The 27,694-nt window shown below is 41.8% G+C and overlaps 2 long non-coding RNA genes across 2 annotated transcripts; one reads left to right on the top strand and one right to left on the bottom strand.

Annotated features, from left to right (window-relative positions):
* Positions 1-43: 43 nt before the first annotated feature.
* LOC115152287 (uncharacterized) lies at positions 44-27,325 on the bottom strand. The gene is made up of 3 exons (XR_003867458.1): positions 26,857-27,325; positions 25,216-25,219; positions 44-90 (listed from the first exon to the last, which is right to left on the bottom strand). It is a non-coding gene; the product is annotated as an uncharacterized LOC115152287 (long non-coding RNA).
* Positions 14,970-15,629, top strand: LOC115152286 (uncharacterized). Its single transcript, XR_003867457.1, has 3 exons — positions 14,970-15,123; positions 15,221-15,310; positions 15,530-15,629. It is a non-coding gene; the product is annotated as an uncharacterized LOC115152286 (long non-coding RNA).
* Positions 27,326-27,694: the final 369 nt, after the last annotated feature.

Here is a 27,694-nt window from a genome sequence, read left to right as displayed (position 1 = left end):
AATGTTTCATAAAACTCCCTGAAGACTAGATTAGTTTCCTCAGGACTGTGAACAACTGTGTTATTGGGTAGCTTAATAGAGCTAATAACTCTACTAGCATCCTCTCGTCTTATCTTGGGTTCTGCATAGCTGCCCTGTTAAAAGGCATAATCACAGTCCCGTGTGGCTCAGTTGGTAGAGCACGGTGTTTGCAACACCAGGGTTGTGGGTTCAATTCCCACGGGGGACCAGTCTGAGAAAAAAAAGCATGAAATGTATGCATTCACTACTGTAAGTCGCTCTGGATAAGAGCGTCTGCTAAATGACTGAAATGTAAATCTGCCAAGCAAGCACCTTTCCTGCTTTATCCCCATGTTCGTAGTGGTTTTGTTTTGTTCTCCTAAGAGCATTTTCCGCTTTATGGGTCGTCAGGGTGTTATATTCCAATCGCTTTGAGTCACATTTTTGTAGAGTTGAGTTGTCAAATGTTACACTATGTTCATTTTCTAGATCTCTAATTTCATTCTCCAACAAATCTACTTGAGCCTTATACATCTTACGAGCACCTGAACTAAAGGATATGATTTGCCCCCTCAGATATGCAAGGAGAGCTTCCCATAAAATTAGGGGGGAGGCAGAGTTGTTATTGGTGCTAAGAAATGTTACAAATGTGGGATTATTTAGCAAGTATGTGCCAAACCTCCATCTTCTTCTCTACTGACTGGTACTGAAGCCAGCAGGGCAGAATGATCTGATATACATCTTGGTAAGTACTTACACCCAGTAGTTAAACTTCCCTTGGCTGCAGGAATAAGAAATAAGTCAATTCTAGAGTAACTGTCATGGACAGGGGAGTAAAATGAGTATTCTTTAACCTTTTGGTTGTGAAATCTCCATAAGTCTACGAGTCCATAGTGTTTCATTTCTGCTTTTAACATTTTAGCTGCCTGTGTGAGGTTGATACTATTAGAGGAAGATCTATCACTGGAAGGGTCCAGTACCAAGTTAAAATCCCCTGCCATTATTATCTCTGATATATGAGCACATTAACTTCAAAAAGATGTCTTGGTAAAATTTAGGATCATCATGGTTAGGCCCATACACATTCACATTGGTAATGGGCTCAGTGCTAATGAAACCTTGAATGATCACAAACCTACCCCCTTTGTCTTTAATCTGAGATTGTATCTGAAAGGGGCAATTCTTATTAATGAGTATGGCCACCCCTCTTGCCCGAGAGGTGAAAGATGAATAGTACACTTGGCCCACCCACTCTGTCTTCAGTTTATCATGCTCAGAGTCAGTCAGCTGTGTCTCCTGAAGAAGAGCTATATCAACCTTATGCTGCTTTAGATAATACAGAATGCATTTGCGCTTGACAGGGCATTTAGTACCCCTAATGTTAAGTGTCATAAAAGTATAGTTATTAGGTGCCGACATCTTTAAAGAAAATAAGAAATAGGGAAAAGGAAAGAAACCAAATTGCGTTGAGTGTATACAACTTGTACAAAATGAAATTCTGAAAGTTTAAAGTAGTAAACATCTTGTGAGCTAATACCCTGACCCTACCACAAACCCACCCAACCCCCTCCCCAACTGAGGGAGTTAAAGAACCCATATCCTTAGACGCTAGTCTTTAAGCTAGATGTACCTGCTATGCATAGCATCACTCAAATTAGGTTCATTTTAAATGATATGTATATGGAGTACATTGACTGTTCCTTGTAGCATGAAAATATTGTTAGTCAAGTAACAAAATACAATTTGATTACAACAATAATGACCGGACTATTTAGCCCCACTTGAGCATGTCTAAACAACAACAACAAAAACCTCGGGTGCGTTCATAGTCAACAACAAAGCCTACCCGCACACCCAAATGTCAACCAATCGGCATTCCCAAATGCGCCCTGAAACCTGTGCCGCGCGGCGACAAAAGTGATGACCACAAACGCACCCCAGCAGGTCAGGAAAAAAGACATCAATGTATAAATGAAAACCTTTACCAGAGGATAACAATTATCTCCCAAATATAAAATAGGGACAAGTAGTTAAACAATCACCATCCTCCTGAGTTCACCTTCCCCCCCAAAATATTATATATATACACACACACATGTACGCACATACACTAGTGTAAAGCTATCAGCTAGCTGGCAATTAGGCGGCCAGCGAGTAGCTTATCCCTGTCTCGGTAGCAGTAATGCTAGCATTTATCTCTAACAATAAACAAGCCAGCAAACGTAATAGTAGCTAAAGTTCCCTGAAGTAATATAAACAACATAGTTAGGCTTGAAACCCAGTCAAAAGCCACATAACTATTTTACCAGACCTGACTGGACGCGTAAAATAAAAGTATACAGCAAAAATGTAACTACCTAGCTTAGTGTGGACATATAGTAGCTATAGCTACACCCTTGGACACTTAGCGAGCTGGCTAAATAGCACAGCCAACATTAGCTATGATCCAACTTGACCTCGCTAGTCATTATCACGCTAGCCATCTAGCCAGCCAGCCAGTCGATCATATGAGTAATTTCGTTGTTTCCTCATGTGCTAACGTTCACTATCCACTGTATCCAAGTTCAAAAAACAGTTCCTTGGGGTGTAGCAGACGTGAACAAGTCAGGAAGTTCTTTCCTCATGTATGTTTCAGCCATCTTCACAGAGTCAAATGTGCGCTCACCATTCTTGGTTTCGATCCACAAAGTCACTGGGTAGCGCGGGCCGTATGCCAAGCCAGCCTGACGCAGAAGTCTCTTCAGTGGGGAGAAAGCCATCCTCCAATTGTGTAGTGTGGGAGAAAGATCAGGAAAGATCATGATTCTGGCATCTCCATATTTGAGCTCTCCCTTTGCTCGGGCAGCAGATAGGATGCGAACAGTGTCCTGGCAGTGTCGAAATGTAATGACAAATGCCCTGGGTGCAACTTGGCCTGGCAGCCGCCTCTGTACATTGCGATGGGCCCTCTCGATATCCAGTGGGTGCGCGGGAGGGGGTAGATCCAGAATTTTGGGAATCCATTCCTGTGGAAAGGAGACCGCGTCTCTTCCCTCCACAGCCTCCGGGAAACGTTGAAGTCTCAAATTCGAGTGCCCTTAGAAATTTTCGTAATAATCAAATTTCTCCTCGAGTTTAGAGATGGCGTCTTCCAACTTCTTGTATTTTTGGTCCACTTCCTCGCGGACGTCCAGGATGGCACCCTGGTGGCTGGAGTCCCTTTGTGACTCGTCCCTTTGTTACTTTCTGGTCTTTGTGGAATTTATCGACCAGTACATCGATTTTGCTGAGGCGTTCAGAAAGTGTCTCTTGGATTTTTGTTATACCCTTGTCCATCTCCATTCTGAACCATGCTGGTGCTTCTTCCGAGCTAGGATCCGCCGAAGAAGGGCTGTCAGAGGGGCATTTTTCCATGCCTCGTCTGAGGCTTTGACATATTGGGCATCTTTTGCTTTGGCGATACAATAGATGTTTTAACTTCCAACGCACTATTAACGAATAGGTAAACCGTGTCAAAATGAATAAAAATTGTTCGAACGTTCGAGGATGCTACGTAGATGCATCTTGTTAGAGCTTCGCCATTGCCGGAAGTCTCAATTGTCATACTTGAGTAAAAGTATGTATTTAAAATTCCTTAAATTAAGCAAACCAGATAGCCAGGGTCACACTCAGACAAAGCATTTGTGTTTAGTGAGTCCACCAGGTCAGAGGCAGCAGGGATGACCAGGGATGTTCTCTTGATAAGTGGTGTTATTGTGACGATCGTGAAAAGGAGTAGATCAAGGTGCAGCGTGGTACGTGTTCATATTTATTGTAACTCAGAATACTCAAACAAAATAACAAACAAAGGAAAAACGAAACGTCACATTCTGCATGCTTACTGAGCTGACAAAAACAAGATCCCACACTGAAGGAGCTGAAAAAGGGCTGCCTAAGTATGATTCCCAATCAGAGACAACGATAGACAGCTGCCTCTGATTGGAAACCATACCAGGCCAATCAAAAAAAAAAAAACATAGAAATATGACACATAGAATGCCCACCCCATGTCACACCCTGACCTAACCAAACAAAGAAAAACGGCTCTCAGGTCAGGGCGTGACAGTTATTGGACCATTTTCTGTCCTGCTAAGCATTCAAAATGTAATGAGTACTTTTGGGTGTCAGGGAAAGTGTATGGAGTAAAAAGTACATGTCAAGTCCTGACCAGCAGAGGGAGTAGTGGTGTAGTATTTTGGTCAGGACGTGGCAGAAGAAGTCTGTATGTGTTGTCTAGTATGTCTGTTTCTGTGTTAGTCTTGTGACTCCTGATCAGGAACAGCTGGGGATCATTGTTCCTGATTGGGAGTCATATATTTAGGAGTATGTTTGTCACTTGGGTTTGTGGGTGGTTGTGCTAACAGTGCTAGTATTTTGGTTGTACTTAGCCTGTCGTTATTGTTTTTCCTGTGGATGCTTTGCTCGTATATATTAAAAAGATGAGTATCCACATTCCGTCTGCAGTTTGGTCCATTCAACACGGCTTCAACAAGTATGACAGAACATCATATTCTTTAGGAATGTTGTTAAGTGAAAGTAAAATATGTCAAAAACATAAATAGTAAAGTAAAGTACAGATACAGTATTTTTACTTAAATACTTTATATCAAAATAAAGAAAGTCGCACACTCCATATATAAACTCCCAGGAATGTATTGGGTATTTACCAACGTTTCAGCATCACTGTGCCTTCTTCAGGGTAATGTCATGAATACTTTAACCAGGTTATGTAGACAAACAGTGCAATTAGTGCAAACAGTGACAATAGTGAGGGTGTGTCATAAAGATTAAGTTAATTAGAATGAATTAGTGAAACTGTTAAAAAAACAAGCGTTTATGGCATATTAAATATATTCGGCTATTGTTATCATATAGAAACATCATTGAATATAGTACATCATATTAGCATCCACATATATTATTGTTTAATTCAATTTCACATTTAATTGTTTTGTATTTCATTTCATATTTGTTACATGTAATCTTTTGGTTCAACCTTAATGTATAATGAGCATCATCAACAGGGGGAACATATTAGGTGTAGGCTAATAAGCTGTAGAAAGAATATATCAATTTATAAGACTGGTTCATAAGACAGGCCTGAGATGAAAGTCAATATTCAGACCACTAGGGGTCAATGTTTTTAGATAGGATATCCAGTAAGCCTCCCTTTGTAGTAGTAGGATCTTGATGTTACCTCCTCTCCTTGGTAGAGCAACATGCTCAATGCCTGTGTATTTGAGGGAGGAGATTGGATGGTTAGCTTCAACAAAGTGAGCTGCTACTGGATAGTCAATGTTCTTACACCTGATTGAGCTGCGGTGTTCAGCTACGTTTTAATTGTCTTTTAGTTTGTTCTACGTAGGCTTTTCCACATGAACAGGTGATGAGATAGATTACTCCCGTGGTCTTGCATGGGATGATACCCCTAACAGGGATTTTTCGACCTGTATGTGGGTGTCTGAAGAAGGATGTTTTTATAGTGCTATTGCACTGTGCGCATGAGCCACATCTGTAGTTCCCATTTGGGATAGGTGTCAAGAGTGTCTGAGTGAGCTCAGGGGGCATGTCAGAACTCACCAAGCTATCTCCAATATTGCGACCATGCTTATAGACCACCAGTGGGGGTTCCTTGAAGAGTGGGCAATTATTTTTTTTGTCTGTCCTCCTCCCATAGTGCTAAGAGCCTTGGCGTGACCCTGGACAACACCCTGTCGTTCTCCGCTAACATCAAGGCGGTGACCCGATCCTGTAGGTTCATGCTCTACAACATTCGCAGAGTACGACCCTGCCTTACACAGGAAGCGGCGCAGGTCCTAATCCAGGCACTTGTCATCTCCCGTCTGGATTACTGCAACTCGCTGTTGGCGGGGCTCCCTGCCGGTGCCATTAAACCCCTACAACTCATCCAGAACGCCGCAGCCCGTCTGGTGTTCAACCTTCCCAAGTTCTCTCACGTCACCCCCCTCCTCCGCACACTCCACTGGCTTCCAGTTGAAGCTCGCATCTGCTACAAGACCATGTTGCTTGCCTACGGAGCTGTGAGGGGAACGGCACCTCCGTACCTTCAGGCTCTGATCAGGCCCTACACCCAAACAAGGGCACTGCGTTCATCCACCTCTGGCCTGCTGGCCCCCCTACCTCTGCGGAAGCACAGTTCCCGCTCAGCCCAGTCAAAACTGTTCGCTGCTCTGGCACCCCAATGGTCGAACAAGCTCCCTCACGACGCCAGGACAGCGGAGTCAATCACCACCTTCCGGAGAAACCTGAAACCCCACCTCTTTAAGGAATACCTGGGATAGGATAAAGTAATCCTTCTAACCCCCCCCCAAAAAAGAAAAAGATATAGATGTACCATTGTAAAGTGGTTGTTCCACTGGATATCATAAGGTGAATGCACCAATTTGTAAGTCGCTCTGGATAAGAGCGTCTGCTAAATGACGTAAATGTAAAATGTCTAATTGCAGAATATGCCAGGCCTTTTTCAGGATTGCTTTCATTTTCTCCGAACCCTTGGTGTACTTAGTGCAAAAGATGGTTGTGTTGTTTTTCTTCTTTGGTTGAGTTTTTAGTAATTCCTCTCTTGGTTTTTGAAATATTTTCATCATTGCCTCATCAAGAGTTTTGTCCTTGTAGCCTCTCATTTTGAATTTATCTGTCATTTTTTTAGCATTGCTGTCAAAATCTGTCTGGTGGCCACAGATTTGTTTAACCCTGCATAACTGACTGTATGGTAGACCATTCTTGAGGGGAAGGGGATGCATACTATTCACACATAGCAAGGTATTGCGGTCTGTGGGCTTTGTGTATAAGTCTGTGTGTAATGCATCATTCTCTTTGATGATCCATAAGTCCAGGTAGTTTATTTTTCTCTCATCAGTCTGCATGGTGAATTTGAGGTATTCAGAGCTCTCGTTTAGTAGAGTTTGGAATTCATTTAGTTCCTGCTGACTTCCTTCCCAGAGCACAAAAACATCATCTATGTATCTCTTCCATAGGAGGATTTTAGAAACTTACCCTGAAGAAGGCACAGTGATGCCGAAACGTTGGTTAATACCCAATAAATTACTGGGAGTTTATATATGGAGTGTGCGACTTTATTTTCATATAAAGCATTTAAGTAAAATACTTTAAAGTACTGTATCTGTACTTTACTATTTATGTTTTTGACATATTTTACTTTTACTTAACATCATTCCTAAAGAATATGATGTACTTTTTACTCCATACATTTTCTCTGATACCCAACAGTACTCATTACATTTTGAATGCTTAGCAGGACAGAAAATGGTCCAATACCCATACTTATCAAGAGAACATCCCTGGTCATCCCTTCTGCCTCTGATCTGGCGGACTCACTAATCACTAAACACAAATGCTTTGTTTTTAAATGATGTCTGAGTGTGACCCTGGCTATCTGGTTTGCTTAATTTAAGGAATTTTAAATTCATACTTTTAATACTTAAGTATATTTTTGCAACAACATTTACTTTCGACACTTTCGACAATATTTAAAACCAAATAAGTATATTTAAAACCAAATACTTTTAGACTTTTACTCAAGTAGTATTTTATTGGCTAACTTTCACTTTTACTTGAGTCATTTTCTACTAAGGTAACTTTACTTTTACGCAAGTATGACAATTCAGTACCTTTTCCACCACTGGTTAATTACATTTTAGTCATTTAGCATACGGTCACACTGGTCACCCGTGGGAATCGCACCCACAACCCTGGCGACGAAACCACACTGTGCTTCGTCAAATAGCAGAACCAAATGACCTGGTTTGAAGTTGAGATTACATTAAAAGTACATGCTGCAAGTGATCAATGCTGTTCGAGATTCTACATAGACTACAGCAATTGTGAATATCTCCACAGATCCGCCACAACCTACAGTATGCATGCTATCTTGAACATGCACGCTTTATATGATTAACGTTACATACGAATAAATGTATAGTTACAGTAACCTCAAAATGTGGCCATGGATCTGTTACTTATTTTAAGGTTGAATAAATATTGTTACATTAGTTTGTAAGATAGCCTTAACTTTAGGCTATTTACTGTATTACAAAGGTAATATTGAATTGTGTTTAGTTGACAACGCAACCAAATATCAACATTTAAAGGATATATTTACTGCTTGGATAGTTCAATCTAAGACACTGGCTTAATTCCATTCTTTAACTTTTATTTTTGGTTGAGTTGGAGACGTGAAGCCAACATCTAATTTATTAACTTGTTTTGTCGACAAATTAACAGGCAATTTTTTGTATTTCAAAAATGATATTGAAATGTGTTTGGTCGACAACATCAATTTAGGCATCAGGCATGTCACTTCCCCCATTGGCTGACGGTGCTAATACCGAATGGGACCAAACTATTGTGGGTTTAGCGTTGACTCAAAACGAATGCACGACAAAAAAACACACACAACTACTATTGTAGTATAGATGTAAAAATACCTGTAGCTATGTTCCTATTTGGACATAATCAAAAACATCGACACCACAGCGTTTCTCGTTCTAAGAGGATGCTATAATAAATAGATAATTGTGATTTTCAGATTTATTTGATTACTGGGAATTTATTTGCCATGCATATATGCTGATGAATTGAATATGAAACTAAAGTCGTGAATGTTTTTCAAAGGCGTCTGTGTGGCGTCAGCTGGGAATGTTCCACACAGATGTTCAATGAGCGATCGAGTTCTACGAAACTCACTAGGCCTACTCTCATTTTAATAAATTCAAAACCACTACTGTAATGAAAATAAAAGCCAATAAACTGAATAATTACTGTCAAACTATTATTTTTATTCAATTGTTGAATTAGGCCTATTGTATTTAATTTTACATTTCATGCCTATTCAAGTGGTTTTGCCAAACTTTTATAATGTGGACGGCTGCTATGTCATAATGTACATGATGTCATAATGAAGCATTATTTTGTTAAACTAAGACAATCCATAGACAGGTAATTGACGCTCTTCCTGAACTGAGGTAGGACCTATAATTTAAAGAAATAATCTCAAATACATTACTTTTATCTTATGAGAACTTTATTTGATCAATAACTGTCAGAAAAACTGTTATGTTTTGTGATGTGTGATTTAAAACTAGGTCTTGTGGTCTTGTGTTTCTGTTTTCAAGAATATATTGTTGAAACTTTATAGTCAAATCCTATGTGTGCAAATGATCTGGAAGTCCAAGTTGAAGGTAGGCCTTAGTCTGTAAATCTTTCATTTTTGTCAATTTATGAACATTTTGGCAGGAATTGGAATGTCCTTTGAAAGTGAAAAAACACTAGTTTATAATAACAACTTTGATCAAATTCTATTGAAATATATGTCATTTATTCTATATTCTTATTCTCAAACATGCTTTTTGTTGTTGTTTGCTCCTCCACTGTGACTCTCACAGCCATGAAAGACAGAGTGATGTCCAGGACTAAGACACAAGAGACCAGTCAGAACAGTTCTGAGAACAGCCTGACAGACATCCTCAGTGTCCGGAGTGCTAGTGATATTGTCCTACAGCCAATGCCACCAGGGAGAAAGAATAGCCGATCCCACTTCCACAACATGGATATGACTAAAGAGAGGGCTGACATGGGAAGGCTTCCAATGGCCACTCCATCCGTCAGGCTCCCAATGCTCACTGTGACCTCTCTCAATGTCCAAAGGATCAAAAACACCCTCAAGGTGCCTCGTCTGCAGCTGGAGGGACAGACTGGTAACAAGCATCTGGGTCCGGTCAAAACCAAAACCGTAGGGAGCACATTGACCTCCAGCCACAAGCAGGAGCCAGAGGTTAAATCCAGCAGACCACAGACACCAGGAAGCATCCCTAGGAGGCCCAATGTATGCTCCACTGCAGCCAAGGCAGTAGCTCCTTTATCTGGGACTCCATGCAGCCAGTCTGAGGTCAGGATCCAGGCCAATCCTCTCCAGCGGTCTAACATCCAGGACCAAAGGCCCCACTCTCCTCCTGCTCAGGCCAGACGGTCTCTGTCCGACGGCAGCCTCTTGCAGCCGCCATGTTCTCCTGTGGATGTCCTCCAGCCGGAGGTCCAGGCCAGCAGAAGCCTGGCTCGACCCAAGACCGGGATAGCCAGGATAACAAGACATACTGATGGAAGCACTCTGAGGTTCCCTAACCAGACCTTAGAGCTTATAAACTCCATGGGTAGGAGGGAGATAACCAATTCTTTCCATGTGCTGCCAAACATTGCAGTGTCAGCCTCACCTGCCCAGATGGCCATCCCATTGCCTACCCCAATGGTCAGCCATCTGCCTGACCTTCTGGTGCCTACTCCATCTGCTTCTCCGGGTCCTTCCAGCCGAGTGCCTGCCCCACCTGCCTCCCCAGTGCCAGCCCGGCCTGCCAACGCCAGATCACGGCGTGTGTCGAAGAGGATCCAGCTCTTACAGATCCAGTCTGCTATGCTGGACCAGCAGTTACCAGAACAACTGGGTGACAAACAAGTCATATTACCCTCTGAGGCCCTGTCCTTCAGTAGCACTGAGAGGATGTTCCTCTGTGGTCAACCATTAGTCTGCCACCCAGCTAACGTAGGTGGAGATGATGGCTGTCACCCCCTGCCCAGACCTATGCCCAGCCACACAGGTCACAACGACCACTCCGCTTTACTGACCAGTAGGAGAGCCGTGCAGGCGGGCGAGAAGTGCCCCTTGAAAATCCTCTTGACCCCACTGGCAGAACAGCCTCCTATCAAGCGGTGGCACATGCCCGCCTCCCGTGCCAAGGCCAAGCGGGAATGGGAGAATAGCCAACGAGGGCGCAGGAAGAGAGTGAAGCCCATTCACTGGGACGTTAACTTTAAGTCTGGGCCTTTCTTCCCAGTGTGTGTCGCTCCATCACTGCCCTCGATCTTGGAGGTGGATGAAGAGCCTCTTTCTGAAGAGATGGAGCAAAGCCAGTTGTAGGGGTCGCACACACACACATCTTCATTTAAATTTTTTTTTTTTACCTTTATTTAAATAGGCAAGTTAGTTAAGAACAAATTCTTATTTACAATGACGGCCTACCCCGGCCAAACCCTAACCCAAACGACACTGGGCCAATTGTGCGCCGCCCTATGGGACCAGTGCCTTAGACCGCTGCGCCAATCGGAAGCCCTATTGAGACCTAATGGCCTCCCATGGACCAGAGAGGATCAGCCAGCATCATCCCAGCATCTGCCCTGCCTGTCATCCTAGTACGTCCACTGCCCTTTCAACCCTGCAAGGCAGTAACTGTATGGTTTTTCTTTTGATCTGAAGCCTGACACTGTACAACACGTTGTGTGTCATCCTCCATCTTTTGAATAAAGCTTCCTCTGCATGATTTTATTCTAACATTATCCATGTTTTTTTTGCAACCCTCAAAAACAAATGTTGATCCCCATGTAACGACATGTGATATTCCACAAGGGGGGCACTAAAGGTCTGTAACGAAAGGAGGTTGAACACTTTGTACCTTGAACACCATCTGTACTTACACACAGCCTCAACTATTTAAATGACAGAAAATGTCATATCTGCTCTCACACATTAAGAGCGAGAGATAGAGAGCAAAGCATAGAAGGATGTTGGGTTACATATGAACACTTCCCATCATACTCTCAGGAAGGTTAGGTTAGTTAAGCTACATGTGATCGTGCTTCACCATACCTGAAACACGGCCTTCTTTCTTTCATGGTTTCACGTCATGGAGCAAGTATTTGCATAAACTGGGAAACATTTGCATACATTTCAATTTCCCTGGCCGGCAGTGAAGGGGTTAATCAGCTGTTTGCTCTCAGTTTACGCTCACTAGCAGAATCTGTCTGCCACAGCTGCTGCGCCAATCTTCTATCACAGAGAGCGCTGACAACCAGAGGTGTTTCCAGAAGCCAACAACACAGAGCAGGTTAGATAAGCTTCAAAACTAACCACACAGGCACGCACTTACGCACACACACACACACACACACACAGATCTAGGAGCAGTTGACCTCCACAGAATGTGAACATTTGCCACTAATATCTGATATCAGTATAGTTTATAAAAGTGTGTCTGTCTGTTTGTGTCTTTCAGTTTCTGTTTAGACTACATCAAAGATAGAGAAGCTGTGCAGTCACACCATGTTCAATCATGTTACCTAATTAGCTAGCTAGCTAGCTGACAATCTGGTTGACCTGTAGCATATAAACATTTGTTTGCACATGAATGTAAAAAATGATTGATCAAATTCCCCCCTGACACTATTTGACTGGGTTAATAACTTAATATTAAGTTAATATGGGCCCATTGTCTTAGACTTGAAATCTTGGACCAGGATTCAAACACAGGGACTCTTATTTCAGCCATAGGGACTTGTGACTCGACTCGACTCAAACATTGGTGACTTTGACTCAACTCAGAGTTAGCCATAGGGTCTTGTGAATTGACTCGAACTTATGCTTTAGTGACTCGACTACAACACTGCTGCCATTACATGGCTACTACTACTGCTACAACTAACAATTCTAGGAAGGGGTACCCCTTCTTGGATACACTTTTCTGCTGCTCCCTCAAAAGCATTAAGCAGACATTTTGATTATACTTCCCAACTCATAACTCCCTGTTGGGGTGAGTCTATCTACAAATAAACACAGCAAGAGGATTACAACAGCTAACACAGGAAGCTGAAATCCTGGGGTCCGCCTTATGTTCACTCAGTTCTACCACATTTTGAAAAGGTGCTTTTCATCCATGACCAGGTCATGTTTTGGCCATTTTGCTGCACTAGGCATGACAATTGCAGATATTCTCCAATCCGGCAAAGAAATAGGCCTATAGTGTACAGTGTCGGCCTATAATGTAATTTTATAACTAGGCCTACCATAAGATAGCCTACCATTTGTAAAACATGCAGTTGTGTTGGCTTAATTAACCGAGTCCTGATTCCTGACAAAAGCTTATAGTGACTTGTCCTTTAAGATATGAACATCAGTTACACATCAGCTACCCAAGTTTATTATGAGTTTTCTTGAGGATTTTTGCAGAGACCAATGCTGATGTAAAGGCCTACGTCTTCACAGCAGTACAAACCTGAAATCACTTATTATCAGTAAATTTTATTCCACCTTGTGAAACCAGGGGTCTAGTGGAGGGTAAATGCGAATAAGATTTTTTTTTAAAAGGCCTGTTATGAGAGAGAAAGAGAGATTGTGAGAGTAGCTGAGTGCCTATAGCAAGAGATGGCTGTTAATATCACTAGGCTGTTTGGTCTGTGTGCAGGTAGTGAACCTGATTGCTGAGGGGTTAGGTTGCTAGTTAGAATCTTAACCTGCCATAAGCTACTTTTGTGTCAGCAAGTCTACAGACCATTCAAGTAGCTGCACTTAACACCTCACTGATACTGATTGTGTAAGCTACAAACCTAAACTGTCTAAGGAAATGTAGGTGACAGTAATAATATTGCACACATATTCAGAAATCTGGGCTGATGGAATCATTGTCTACTCTCCATAATTTCTGCTTGAGATCCAGCCCCTCCCCCACTGCAGAGTGCACAAAGTACCAAACTATCAAAAATGTCACAGGTCAACACAGGTCCCATCTCCCCCATGCTGCAGTGACAAGTCTCTCCCCAGGGTTGCCATGTTTACTATGTTGTCTTTTATTGAGGTACTTTTAAAACTTTGCTGCAGCTGAAAAGTTTTGGTCGCTGGGTGCAAGTTTTTAATACTACTTCTATATTGCACCATTACCAACATGGTATTTAAAAAAATCCATTAATTTCCCTGTAATCTGCTGAAATTGTGATAGGTTTCATACTTTGAAGGCGGGTTTTTCCTGGATTTACTAGACATTTGAAATTGACCTGGCAAGCCTGTCTCTGTCTGAGCATGATCACAACAAAAGTAGCTGTGCAGCACGTTTTTTAATGAAGAGGAGGATGGTTGTAGACGTTCACATTCCTGCAAGAAGGTTAGCTATTAACTAAACTGTTAACCAATATTTTAACTAAAATTGTATTTGGTGTATTGGCAAGCAAGCATGTTCCCGTTGTCTTTATTTGTAATTAATGTTAGCTCATGTATGTCTTTCGGTGGAATCCAACATGCATTGACAATGTCCGAAAGCCACATTGTGTCAGATATCGTGCGTCATGAGAATGAAATTGGTGGGTTTATCCAAACAATTCATTAATGTGCAATTGTTACTTTGCATGTTTTTACCTTCTACTTATTTACTGGTTGCTAATGATTAGCGTGCTAGCTAATGATTAGCCTGCTAGCTTGCGGTTAGCGTGCTAGCTAGCGGTTAGTTTGCTAGCTAGCGGTTAGCGTGCTAGCTAGCGGTTAGCGTGCTAGTTTAGCATAATTGGTAACATGTCTTTGATTCAGAATACATGATTGTGGTTAACCCAATGTTACATGCATTAGAAAATAATATTGCTAGTGTAACTTGAATTGGTTTAATAGCTAGCTAGAAAATCCAGTTCTTTTTCATCTGTTTTGTCAAGTCATAAGCATGCATGTGTGCTGGAATATTTATAAAAATCCTCTCATTAAATTTTTTTATTCAAGTTTTGGCAGTTTTTTTTAGCGCCCTTTCTTACTCAAAGAGAAATAAGTTGCTAGTTATTTTGGCTTTGCACGTAAAAGAGTGTAACACCACAACAGGAATAAGGATTGTGGAAAGTGTAACATTTGGTAGGGCTGTGCCAATTCACATGCCTTGCTTTAGCCATTTCACTCATACTGTTTCTCGTTTAGTCCATCCATAAAAGCAGATCAGCTTTAGTTGCATCCAGGAACTTGCATAATGTGCTTATGTTATGCTTATACTTGCTTTTTTTACCTCGAAAGTAGTCTTAAGTAAATTGTAATAGATGTTTGTAGGACCTCTATCAGTCAATGATAACAGTCATTGGTGTCCCCCAGCCCATCCTTTTTGTTGTGTGCAGAGCAATCTTGTCATTCTTTTAAGTCTCAACCATTATTTTTGTAACTTGTCTTTCTTTACAAAGGTTCTGCAGAGGCTAGGAAGAAGCATGGAAACTCTAAAAGAAACATAATTCAACTTGTAGGCCAGATTTGAAAAGGAAATAATAAATCCCGAAGCTCAGGTTTGTCAGTTGTTTAGAATGAGGATACTGGGGATGGTTGAATCATATTCAATTGCCTAATTTGCACATGACTAATTTCATTTTATTGTATCCTTAGATGTCAGACACTGAGGCTGCCAGTACCTCTGGGTCGATAGTCCATGTGTTGGATGATGCACTGCCGTTGATCAGAACAGACAGCGTATACGTAAGTTAGTGTCATTCAACACCAGCACATACTGTAAGTTCTTGTGAATCAGCTTTGTAAATCAAAGACAGGCAAGTCTGCACTTCCATCCCATATTCATTGTATTATAAGAAAATGTAAAGTAGAGGAGCACAGAGCCATAAGTCATCAAAATGTACCAGTGTCCAAATACTTTGATATCTGTCTAGTTATCCAAGATCCTTTTTTTCTGCAATACAGTTGACCAAAGCTATGCTTGGATACAAGACTGATGACTCAATAACCAGTATTGACAACAGTGAAGATGGTTGTGTCCCAGGGCCATCAGAGGAAGGCAATTTCAACATGTTTTCCACTGATGTTTTCCAGGAGAGATGTCAGCGATTCGGGCTAAACAGCCAATGACCAAGGGAAAGCTGGGACAAAAGAGAGGCTCACACGGTAAGCATGTTTCCTGCTGCCTTCAGTCAGTGCATTTTCACTCTGTAGTGTCAACTTATGGCCCTACTGTGCTGGTCCAGATCAATACCGTCTTTATCAATTAGTGTATTTCCAACCATGCCAGCATAGAACGGTTCAGTTTGGATTGGACACAAGTCAAGATGTTAGATCTGGAACTAGTGTGTCAGGATAGATGATAACACAGAAGGATTACCATGCTTTACATTGCTTTTCTTGAGGGAGGGAACTTGATTTAATAGGTATTGCTTTTATTAGAAGGTTTACATTGCAAACAGATTGTTGGGCTTAGATTCCATACAGATCAAGTCTGTGAAATGCTGATATCAAGGCATTCTCCTCTTACATCCTTATCTTTGTAGTTATTTAGTTGGGATTGTTAGTTTAATCAAAACACACTCTCTGCAGATACAGCTGTAACCTTGTAGAGTTAATACAGAGAGATGTTCAAGTACTGTATTGTAGTCAACCTTTATTTAATGTAGTCATTCATAATGCCATCTCTTTCCAAAGGTGTAACGATCGTCAAAAGGAGTAGACCAAGGTGCAGCGTGGTACGTGTTCTTCTTGAATTTATTTTAACTTAGAACACTTCAACAAAAGAATAAACAATGACAAACGACCATCACGTCTTGCAGGCTATAAGGAGCAGTACAAAAATAAGATCCCACAACTACAGGTGGGGTAAAGGCTGCCTAAGTATGGCTCCCAATCAGAGACAACGATAGACAGCTGCCTCTGATTATGAACCATACTCTGCTCAACACAAAGAAATAGACACCATAGAGTACCCACCCCACACCTTGACCTAACCATATAGAGAATCAAACCGTCTCTCTCAGGTCAGGGCGTGACAAAAGGTGCCAAAGGAACAAAAGGTATTGGTGGACAATAGAGGTGGATGCCCTTGAATATTCCTTGATGAATTTTATCCGAATGGGAAAAACAAGACTGAGAAATGCATTGCTTCTTCTCCCCAAGCACTAGTAAACAGGGACTGGAGAGCAGTACATTTCTATGTACACAACAGAATAGTTCCAGATCAGAGAAAATAAGTGTATGAGATGCTTCTGGCTATCTTGGTGTACTTCTGAGGATTTAATGGGACTTACTTGACTTAAACTCATAGGCATATGACGAATGTCCTCTATCTCACTGTTACGATCCTCAAAAGGAGTGGATCAAAACGCAGCGTGTTGAGTGCTCATGTTTATTACTATAATGAAAAACTTAAACAAATAAACCAAAACGAAAGCAAACAGTTCCGTCAGGCCACAGACAATTAAACGGAAAACAACTACCCACAAAAACCCAGGTGGGAAAAGGCTGCCTAAGTATGGCTCCCAATCAGAGACAACGATAGACAGCTGCCTCTGATTGGAAACCATACCCGGCCAAAACATAGAAATAAAACACATAGAATGCCCACCCCATATCACACCCTGACCTAACTAAACAGAGAAAAATGGCTCTCTCAGGTCAGGGCATGACACTCACTGTCCGGGGGAAGTTTTTCCAGGTGGGTGGTTCACTTTTGGAGTGACTAAGGTCTCAAGAATACAAAGCCTGCTGACTTTGAATGTTACAGAAAGAAAAGAAAAAAATATCTAAACTATTAATCTGTAACTTGGATATATTGAATCCATTACTGAAATGGTTGTTCCAGTTTAAATACTTTACAGAAGTACTACACTACAGCCGGTGAGTTGCCATCCGTGTTGCATCATTGTGGCATTCTACATTAATATTTTCAGTCTTAAAATAGAATGAATGCGTCAAATAGGGGGAATTTAAACTTGTTAATTATTTTACGCTTCCATTAGGTACAACGTAGGCAGTTGGATAGCTTTTATAGATTTCAATAGGAGGCATTCACTCCATGGATGACGGCAATGCATTGCAATGCATTGAGTGGCTGCTGCCAACATACAGACTCAATCTCTCGCCACTTTAATAATTCGATGTAATAAATGTGTCACTAGTCACTTAAAAAATGCCACTTTATATAATGTTTACATACCCTACATTACTCATCTCATATGTATATACTGTACTCTATACCATCTACTGCATCTTGCCTATGCCGTTCGGCCATCGCTCATCCTTATATTTATATGTGCATATTGTTAATTATTCCTTTACACTTGTGTGTGTATAAGGTAGTTGTCGTGAAATTGTTAGATTACTTGTTAGATATTACTGCATGGTCGGAACTAGAAGATGACAAGCATTTTGCTACACTCACATAAACATCTGCTAACCATGTGTATGTGACCAATACAATTTGATTTGCAATGTACGGTTTCAAGAAGTTGTTAAAATTACAAGTGAACTTTTTTCAAGGAGTCAGAAACTTTACGTGATTAACTCAATAGATTTTTTTTCTTTCTCATGAGTGTAATTTCTGTGCTTCTATGATGCCTGGAAAGCATGGTCCTCAAAAGGTATGTATTTGTGAGGAGTCCTAAATTGGTTACAGTGTTTGTGCGTGTGTGGTTAGTTAGGTTTGAAGCTTCTCTAACCTGCTTTGTGTTGTTGGCCTCTGGAAACACCTTCACTTATATTAGTCCGGTCAGCACTTACCTCTTCTCCTTGGGCAACACATCAACAAATCCAATGAAGAAATAAACATTCTACTAAAATTGTATACTTCATAGCTCACAAGAAACCAACAACACACACCACAGATCATTTTCAACTGCAATAAAACTTTATAGAAACATAATTTTTTTGGAACATGCTGATTAACATTTGCCTAACTGGAATAACAAGTGTATTAATATTAATCTCTAGTTGATACTGATGGACATATTCTATCATCACACCAGCGTACTAGATACTCTGGATACTCCCAAGGGGTTGAAGCAGTCCATCTTCAGGAAGAGAACACTCTTCGAGAAGCTACACACCCCAGGGATGAAAGTACTTTGACAGCTTGTGGCTCCTGTTGGGTCTCATAGGAAAAGTCTGTTCCAACAGTACTTCCGACAGTAGCTGCTGCTGCTCATGCACAACAGCCTGGATCGGTGGGCGCTGGATCATTTCTGTCACCTGCCCTTTGTGCTTTGGGGTTGAAAGGGCAGTGGAGGAACTAGGATGGAAGGTAGAGCAGACACTGGGATGATGCTGGCTGATCCTCTCTGGTCCATGGGAGGCCATGAGGGCTCCCGAATGGCACAGCGGTCTAAGGCACTGGTCCCATAAGGTGGCACACAATTGGTCCAGTGTCGTCCGGGTTAAGGTTTGGCAGGGGTAGGCCGTCATTGTAAATAAGAATTTGTTCTTAACTAACTTGCCTATTTAAATAAAGTGACCCCCTACAACTGGCTTTGCTCCATCTCTTCAGAAAGACTCTTCATCCACCTCCAAGATCGAGGGCAGTGATGGAGAGCCACACACTGGGAAGAAAGGCCCAGACTTAAAGTTAACGTCCCCGTGAATGGGCTTCACTCTCTTCCTGCGCCCTCGTTGGCTATTCTCCCGCTTGGCCTTGGCACGGGAGGCGGGCATGTGCCATCGCTTGATAGGAGGCTGTTCTGCCAGTGGGACCAAGGGGGTCAAGAGGATTTCAAAGGGGCACTTCTCGCTGGCCTGCACTGCTCTCCTACTGGTCAGTAAAGCGGAGTGGTTGGTGTGACCTGTGTGGCTGGGCGTAGCTCTGGGCAGGGGGTGACAGCCATCATCTCCGCCTACGTTAGCTGGGTGGCAGACTAAAGGTGGACCACAGAGGAACATCCTCTCAGTGCTACTGAAGTACAGGGGCTCAGAGGGTAATATGATTTGTTTGTCACCCAGTTGTTCTGGTAGCTGCTGGTCCAGCATAGCAGACTGGATCTGTAAGAGCTGGATCGTCTTTGACACACGCCGTGATCTGGCGTTGGCAGGCCGGGTTGGCACTGGGGAGGCAGGTGGGGCAGGCACTCGGCTGGAAGGAACCAGAGAATCAGATGGAGTAGGCACCAGAAGGTCAGGCACATGGCTGATCATTGGGGTAGGCAATGGGATGGCCATCTGGGCAGGTGAGGCTGACACTGCAATGGTTGGCAGCACAGGGAAAGAATTGGTGCTCTCCCTCCTATCCATGGAGTTTATAAGCTCTAAGGTCTGGTTAGGGAACCTCAGTGTGCTGCCATCAGTATGTCTTGTTATCCTAGCTATCCCGGTCTTGGGTCGAGCCAGGCTTCTGCTGGCCTGGACCTCCGGCTGGAGGACATCCACAGAAGAACATGGCAGCTGCAAGAGGCTGCCGTCGGACAGAGACCGTCTGGCCTGAGCAGGAGGAGAGCGGGGCCTTTGGTCCTGGATGTTAGACCTCTGGAGAGGATGGGCCTGGATCCTGACCTCAGACTGGCTGCATGGAGTCCCAGATAAAGAAGCTACTTTCTTGGCTGCAGTGGAGCATACATTGGGCCTCCTAGGGATGCTTCCTGGTGTCTGTGGTCTGCTGGATTTAACCTCTGGCTCCTGCTTGTGGCTGGAGGTCAATGTGCTCCCTCCGGTTTTGGTTTTGACCGGACCCAGACGCTTACTACCCATCTGGCCCTCGAGCTGTAGACAAGGCATGCCAGTCACCTTGAGGGTGTTTTTGATCTTATGGACAGTGAGAGAGGTCACAGTGAGCATTGGGAGCCTGACGGGTGGAGTGGCCATTGGAAGCCTTCCCATGTCAGCCCTCTCTTTTGTTACATCCATGTTGTGGAAGTGGGATCGGCTATTCTTTCTCCCTGGTGGCATTGGCTGTAGGACAATATCACTGGCACTCCGGACACTGAGGATGTCTGTCAGGCTGTTCTCAGAACTGTTCTGACTGGTCTCTTGTGTCCTAGCCAACGGTGAGCTGGACTTCCCTCTGTCTTTCATGGCTGAGAGTCACAGTGGAGTAGCAAACAACAACAAAAAGCATGTTTGAGAATAAGAATATAGAATAAATGACATATATTTCAATAGAATTTGATCAAAGTTGTTATTATAAACTAGTGTTTTTCCACTTTCAAAGGACATTCCAATTCCTTCCAAAATGTTCATAAATTCATAAAAATGAAAGATTAACAGACTAAGGCCTACCTTCAATTTGGACTTCCAGATAATTTGCACACGTAGGATTTGACTATACAGTTTCAACAATATATTCTTGAAAACAGAAACACAAGACCACAAGACCTAGTTTAAAACAAAAACTTTTTTGTCACAAATCACATAACATACGTTTTCTGACAGTTATTGTTCAAATAAAGTTCTCATAAAATAAAAGTAATGTATTTGAGATTATTTCATTAAATTATAGGTCCTACCTCAGTTCAGGAAGAGCGTCAATGACCTGTCTATGGATTGTCTTATTTTAACAAAAGAATGCTTCATTATGACATCATGTACATTATGACATAGTAGCCGTCCACATCCTAAAAGTTTGTCAAAACCACTTGAATAGGCATGAAATGTAAAATTAAATACAATAGGCCTAATTCAACAATTGAATAAAAATAAGTTTGACAGTAATTATTCAGTTTATTGGCTTTTATTATCATTACAGTAGTCGTTTTGAATTTATTAAAATGAGAGTAGGCCTAGTGAGTTTCGTAGAACTCGATCGCTCATTGAACATCTGTGTGGAACGTTTGCAGCTGACGCCACACAGACGCCTTTGAAAAACATTCACGACTTTAGTTTCATATTCAATTCATCAGCATATATGCACGGCAAATAAATTCCCAGTACTCAAATAAATCTGAAAATCACAATTATCTATTTAGTATAGCTCCTCTTAGAACGAGAAACGCTGTGGTGTCAATGTTTTTGATTATGTCCAAATAGGAACATAGCTACAGGTATTTTTACTTCTATACTATAATAGTAGTATTTGTGTGTTTTTTTTGTCGTGCATTCGTTTTGAATGCTAAACCCACAATAGTTTGGTCCCATTCGGTATTAGCACCGTCAGCCAATGGGGGAAGTGACATGCCTGATGCCTAAATTGATGTTGTCGACCAAACACATTTCAATATCATTTTTGAAATACAATAAATAGCCTGTTAAATTGTCGACAAAACATGTTAATAAATTAGATGTTGGCTGCACGTCTCCAACTCAACCAAAAATACAAGTTAAAGAATGGAATTAAGCAAGTGCCTTAGATTGAACTATCCAAGCAGTTAATATATCCTTTAAATGTTGATATTTGGTTGCGTTGTCAACTAAACACAATTCAATATTACTTTTGTAATACAGTAAATAGCCTAAAGTTAAGGCTCTTACAAACTAATCTAACAATATTTATTCAACCTTAAAATAAGTAACAGATCCATGGCCACATTTTAAGGTTTCTGTAACTATACATTTATTCGTATGTAACGTTAATCATATAAAGCGTGCATGTTCAAGATAGCATGCATACTGTAGGTTGTGGCGGCTCTGTGGAGATATTCACAATTGCTGTAGTATATGTAGAATCTCGAACGGCATTGATCATTTGCACCATGTACTTTTAATGTAATCTCAACTTCAAACCAGGTAATTTGGTTCTGCTATTTGATGAAGCACAGTGTGGTTTAGTCACCAGGGTTGTGGGTGCGATTCCCACGTATGCTAAATGACTAAAACGTAAATAACCAGTGGTGGAAAAACTACTACATTTTTTTTGTACAATATATTTATTGCCATTTCTTTTTTTTTTTACAATTTAACAATCATCAAAATATGACACAGATAATGCCCCGTTATTCCTTCCACCTACACAAAACACCATGCTACATGGGTGGACATCGTGCAAAACCCTTCCCTCCCCAACACAGGAACACCCCCCTCCCTCCCCTCTGCCGGTATTAGCTTCACTGATTAACAACAAAAAAAGAAACAGAATGACCTTCACATTCCATGCTAGAAAATAAATGATTCAACATAAAAACAAATAATAATACATTAATTAAGAAAGTAGTAATGAGGCAGCTAAGGTGACGTCTCTAGAAACTGCTGAAAGTCCCCCAGACATCAGTAAATTCAAAGGGTTTATTACGTAAATTGTATGTTATTCTTTCAGATGGATTATAGGAAGATAGTTCTTTTAGCCACATCTGCTTGCTTGGCGGAGTGTCACACTTCCTGTCACAGGGGTCGTTGAATGGAGACCAAGGCGCAGCGTGTATAGTGCTCATTCTTTGATTTTTAATGAAAACACTTAAACAACAAAACAATAAAACGACCAACAGTCTCGTCAGGTACTCTAGACTAAACGGAAACAACTACCCACAAACCCCAAAGGAAAACAGGCTGCCTAAGTGTAACCGATGTGAAATGGCTAGTTAGTTAGCGGTGGTGCGCGCTAATAGCGTTTCAATCGGTGACGTCACTCGCTCTGAGACTTGAAGTAGGGTTTCCCCTTGCGTTGCAAGGGCCGTGGCTTTTGTGGCGCGATGGGTAACGATGCTTCGTGGGGTGTCAGTTGTTGATGTGTGCAAGGGTCCCTGGTTCGAGCCCGGGTTGGGGCGAAGAGGGGGACGGAACCTACACTGTTACATAAGTATGGCTTCCAATCAGAGACAACGATAGACAGCTGCCTCTGATTGGAAACCTTACCTGGCCACAACATAGAAAATGACAACATAGAATGAAACTCTGGACAATCCACATAGAAAACAGAAAACCCAAAACACATAGACAAAACACCCCCCTGTCAGACCCTGACCAATCTACTAGGGATAAATTACCTCATACCAGGGTCAGGACGTGACAGGACCCCCATCAAAGGTGCAGACTCCGACTCCACCCAAACCAAAAAACCCAACAACAACAACCCCAAACACAAAGGGAGGGCAGGGAGGGTGACAAGTCTATGGTGGCTCATGTGCTCCACCCAGAACCCTCCTCTTCTCCCGATCCTCCAGCAACGGAGGTGGCTCTGGCTCAGGGCGTAACCTTCATTCCGCCCGCAGATCCCTCCGCTTCTGTAACATAGGCCTATGGATCATGATTGGAGGAATCGGACTGTAGATCCTTACCGGAATCACTGTGCTGTAGACCACTGCTGGAGGTTCCGACCTCCAAGCCGCCGCTGGAGGATCTGGGCTGCAAACCTCCGCTGAAGGCTCTGGGCTGCAGACCTCCGCTGAAGGCTCTGGGCTGCAGACCTCCGCTGAAGGCGTAACACTTCCATATAATAGCTGTGCATTTACTGGCTGCAATGACTGCCAATTTAATGAATCTGGTATTGATACAAATATTAACTGGTAGAACAGAATCATCTCCAAGAAGAATATGGGAAGGATCTAGTGCTACCGTCATATTAGTGACCTGTGATAAGATCTGAATAATGTCTTTCCAATAATTGCTTAGTTCATGGCAAGACAAAAACATATGCATAAGTGTGCCCATGTAAGGGGTGCGTAACTGGTGGCAGTGAAGTCAGACACAGGAGAGCAGAACGGAGCAGTTTAATTTGAAAACCAACGGCATAAAGAAATAACCAACATGGGTACAAAACCCGACGCGCACCAGTAAACATGTGCACAAGCACTTACAACAAACAATTCCACACAAAGACATGGGGTGAACAGAGGGTTAAATACACAACATTTAATGAGGGAAATGAGAACCAGGTGTGTAGGAAAACAAGACAAATGGACAATGAAAAGTGGTTCGACGATGGCTAGAAGACCGGTGACGCCGACCGCCGAACGAACAAGGAGAGGAACCGACTTCGGTGAAAGTCGTGACAGCCCACTCCCGTTTTACACCTTGGGCAAAATGTTGAATATTTAGAATTGATCTTGTACAGTCTCTCTGGTGTAAAGTAGACCCTATGTAAAATATTGAATTGCATCAACTTGTGCCTTGTGTTAAATGAAAGACGCTGAGCATCTAAAAAGAGCTTTCCCCATTTCTTATCCTCAAAAATGAGACCAAGGTCATCATGCCACTTCATGCAAGCTTTCAGAGGTTCATCATTCCTCAACAGAGCTTGAAGCCTAAAGTACATGTAGGAAATGAAACCTGTTACCCCTTTCCTCTCCAGCCACAATTTATCAGTTTTAGGTTTTGTCAGGTCGCGTCAATTCGAGTCTGGTATCTGAACAAAATAGTCAGCACATAGTAACTTCTGATTTCTTTGTACTTTAATTAATGCAAACACTTAAACTTACTCCTCCTATCGTTGGCGTGCAGGTTGGTCCCAACCTCGAGACGCCTCCTGTTGCCGGCCGTAGTTATTATCTTTGGCAGTCGATTTATCTTGTGACTGCACAATGCACAGTTCTCTAAAACCCCGACACCCCTCCGCATATAAATTTCACCCATATCCTGCCCTTATCTTAACATGCTCTTCCATATCCCTGATTTACAGCATCTGCATTCTTTCCATATGACTCAACATCCCATGAGCCCCTTCCTCTCACACAGCAGTATGCTCTTATCATATATAGTTATGCAAACAAATAGTTGGTCAAACCCTAACAGTTTAATCATGGGCTGAATCCTACCTCCCTGCTGAGTGGCAATATAATGCCTAACCTGTAGGTACTTGAAGAGAAGAGTTTGAGGTAACTGAAAATGAGATGCCAGTTGTTGAAAGGACAGTAGTTCTCCTTCTCTATAGAGATTACCAAATGTTTTAATTCCTTTGTTGAACCAAGAAAATGTAATACCATCTCTCAGGGCTTTGGGTAAGATGGGGTTATTATAGAAAGCGGTTTGTTCATATATAGATCTAAGCCCTTCTGTTTGTTTACAGACTTCAATCCATATATTTAAAGTGTTTTTAATGAAAGGGTTGTTTATGAAACCTAGCAAAACTCCACAGAAATGAAGAAATATTCCTATTAAGTTGTTTGGAAAAGGTACAAGAATTTTGGTAATATATTCATCTTTATACAATTGACCCGCCCGATAAGAGAAATTGGTATATCCCGTCATCTTTCCAATTTTTCCCCAACCTTTTTGAGAAGTGGAGTATAGTTCAGTTGATATGTCTTAATAATTTCAGAAGGAATTTGCAATCCAAGATATGTCATTTTCTGTGGTTTCTAAGAAAATGGTTGGTCTAAGACTGGGTTCTGCATAGCTGCCCTGTTAAAAGGCATAATTATACTCTTCGATAGGTTTATTTTATATCCTGAAAAAGTCCCATATTCTTTCAGGATGTCAACTAATGTTCGGAGTGAAATTTCTGTTTTGGTGAGGTAAAGAAAATGTCATCGGCATATAGCGAGACCAGATGTTCACGCCCACCTATACGAACACCATGGATGGATGGATGACATCTAAATGCTTCTGCCAGTGGCTCTATAGCCAAAGACAAAAGGAGCGGACTAGCGGGACAACCCTGTCTTGTGCCACGTGATAGGGAGAACTGTGAGGAAATGTTTCCATTAGTCAGGATCTGAGCTACCGGACATTTGTACAGTAATCTAATCAGACCTACATACTTAGATCCAATATTCATCCTCTGTAAAACTTCAAACAGGTAGTTCCATTCTATGCGGTCAAAAGCTTTTTCCGCATCTAATGAAGCCGCTACTACAGATTCTTGGTCATTCTCTACATAATGCATAATATTAAATCATCTTCTGATATTATCAGCAGATGAGCGGTTTCTTACAAAGCCTGTTGGTCCATATCAACCAAGTCCAGTAGAACCTTATCCAGTCTAAGAGCTATGAGTTTCGCAAGAATCTTATATGAAGTGTTCAATAGAGATATTGGTCTATATGACCCACAAAGCATAGGATCTTTCCCAGGTTTTAACAAAACTGTGATCAGTGCCTGTTCAAGTGTGTCTGGGAGCTTTTCTGTCTCTATACTGCAAAGAGGCTCAAATAGTTTGGGTAAAAAGGATCGATAGAATTCAATAGGGAATCTGACTAACCCTGGTGACTTTCCCCCAGCAGTGTTGAAAATGGATTCCCTAATTTCCTCTGATGTAATCTCTTTCTCCAAGTGCTCTCTATCCTCATCAGTTAAAGTTTGTAAATTGAGCTTGTTCAAAAACTCCTGCATTGTGGCAGGGGCATCCCCTTCAGACTTGTACAATGTTTCATAAAACTCATTGAAGACTAGATGAATTTCCTCAGGACTGTGAACAACTGTGTTATTGGGTAGCTTAATAGAGCTAATAACTCTACTAGCATCCTCTCGTCTTATCTGCCAAGCAAGCAACTTTCCTGCTTTATCTCCATGTTCGTAGTGGTTTTGTTTTGTTCTCCTAAGAGCATTTTCCGCTTTATGGGTCGTCAGGGTGTTATATTCCAATCGCTTTGAGTCCAATTTTTGTAGAATTGAGTCGTCAAATGTTACACTATGTTCATTTTCCAGATCTCTAATTTCATTCTCCAACGAATCTACTTGAGCCTTATACATCTTATGAGCACCTGAACTAAAGGATATGATTTGCCCCCTCAGATATGCAAGGAGAGCTTCCCATAAAATTAGGGGGGAGGCAGAGTTGATATTGGTGCTAAAAAATATGTCTTTATGAGTGTTCAGAAATTTTACAAATGTAGGATTATTTAGCAAGTATGTGCCAAACCTCCATCTTCTTCTCTACTGACTGGTACTGAAGCCAGCAGGGCAGTGGGGCAAAAAAGTATTTAGTCAGCCACCAATTGTGCAAGTTCTCCCACTTAAAAAGATGAGAGAGGCCTGTAATTTTCATCATAGGTACACGTCAACTATGACAGACAAAATGAGAGAATAAAATCAGAAAATCACATTGTAGGGTTTTTAATGAATTTATTTGCAAATGATGGTGGAAAATAGGTATTTGGTCAATAACAAAAGTTTGATTTGAATAGAAAACACCCTAAAGTTTCTAAAACTGTTTGAATGGTGTCTGTGAGTGTAACAGAACTCATATGGCAGGCCAAAACCTGAGAAGATTCTATATGGGAAGTACCCTGTCTGACCATTTCTTGGCCTTCTGTAGCCTCTTTATCAAAATACAGGATCTCTGCTGTAACGTGA

This window comes from Salmo trutta, chromosome 17 (genome assembly GCF_901001165.1).
Source record: "Salmo trutta chromosome 17, fSalTru1.1, whole genome shotgun sequence".
Taxonomy (NCBI): Eukaryota; Metazoa; Chordata; class Actinopteri; order Salmoniformes; family Salmonidae; genus Salmo; species Salmo trutta.
This window is presented reverse-complemented; position numbering and strand designations above follow the sequence as displayed.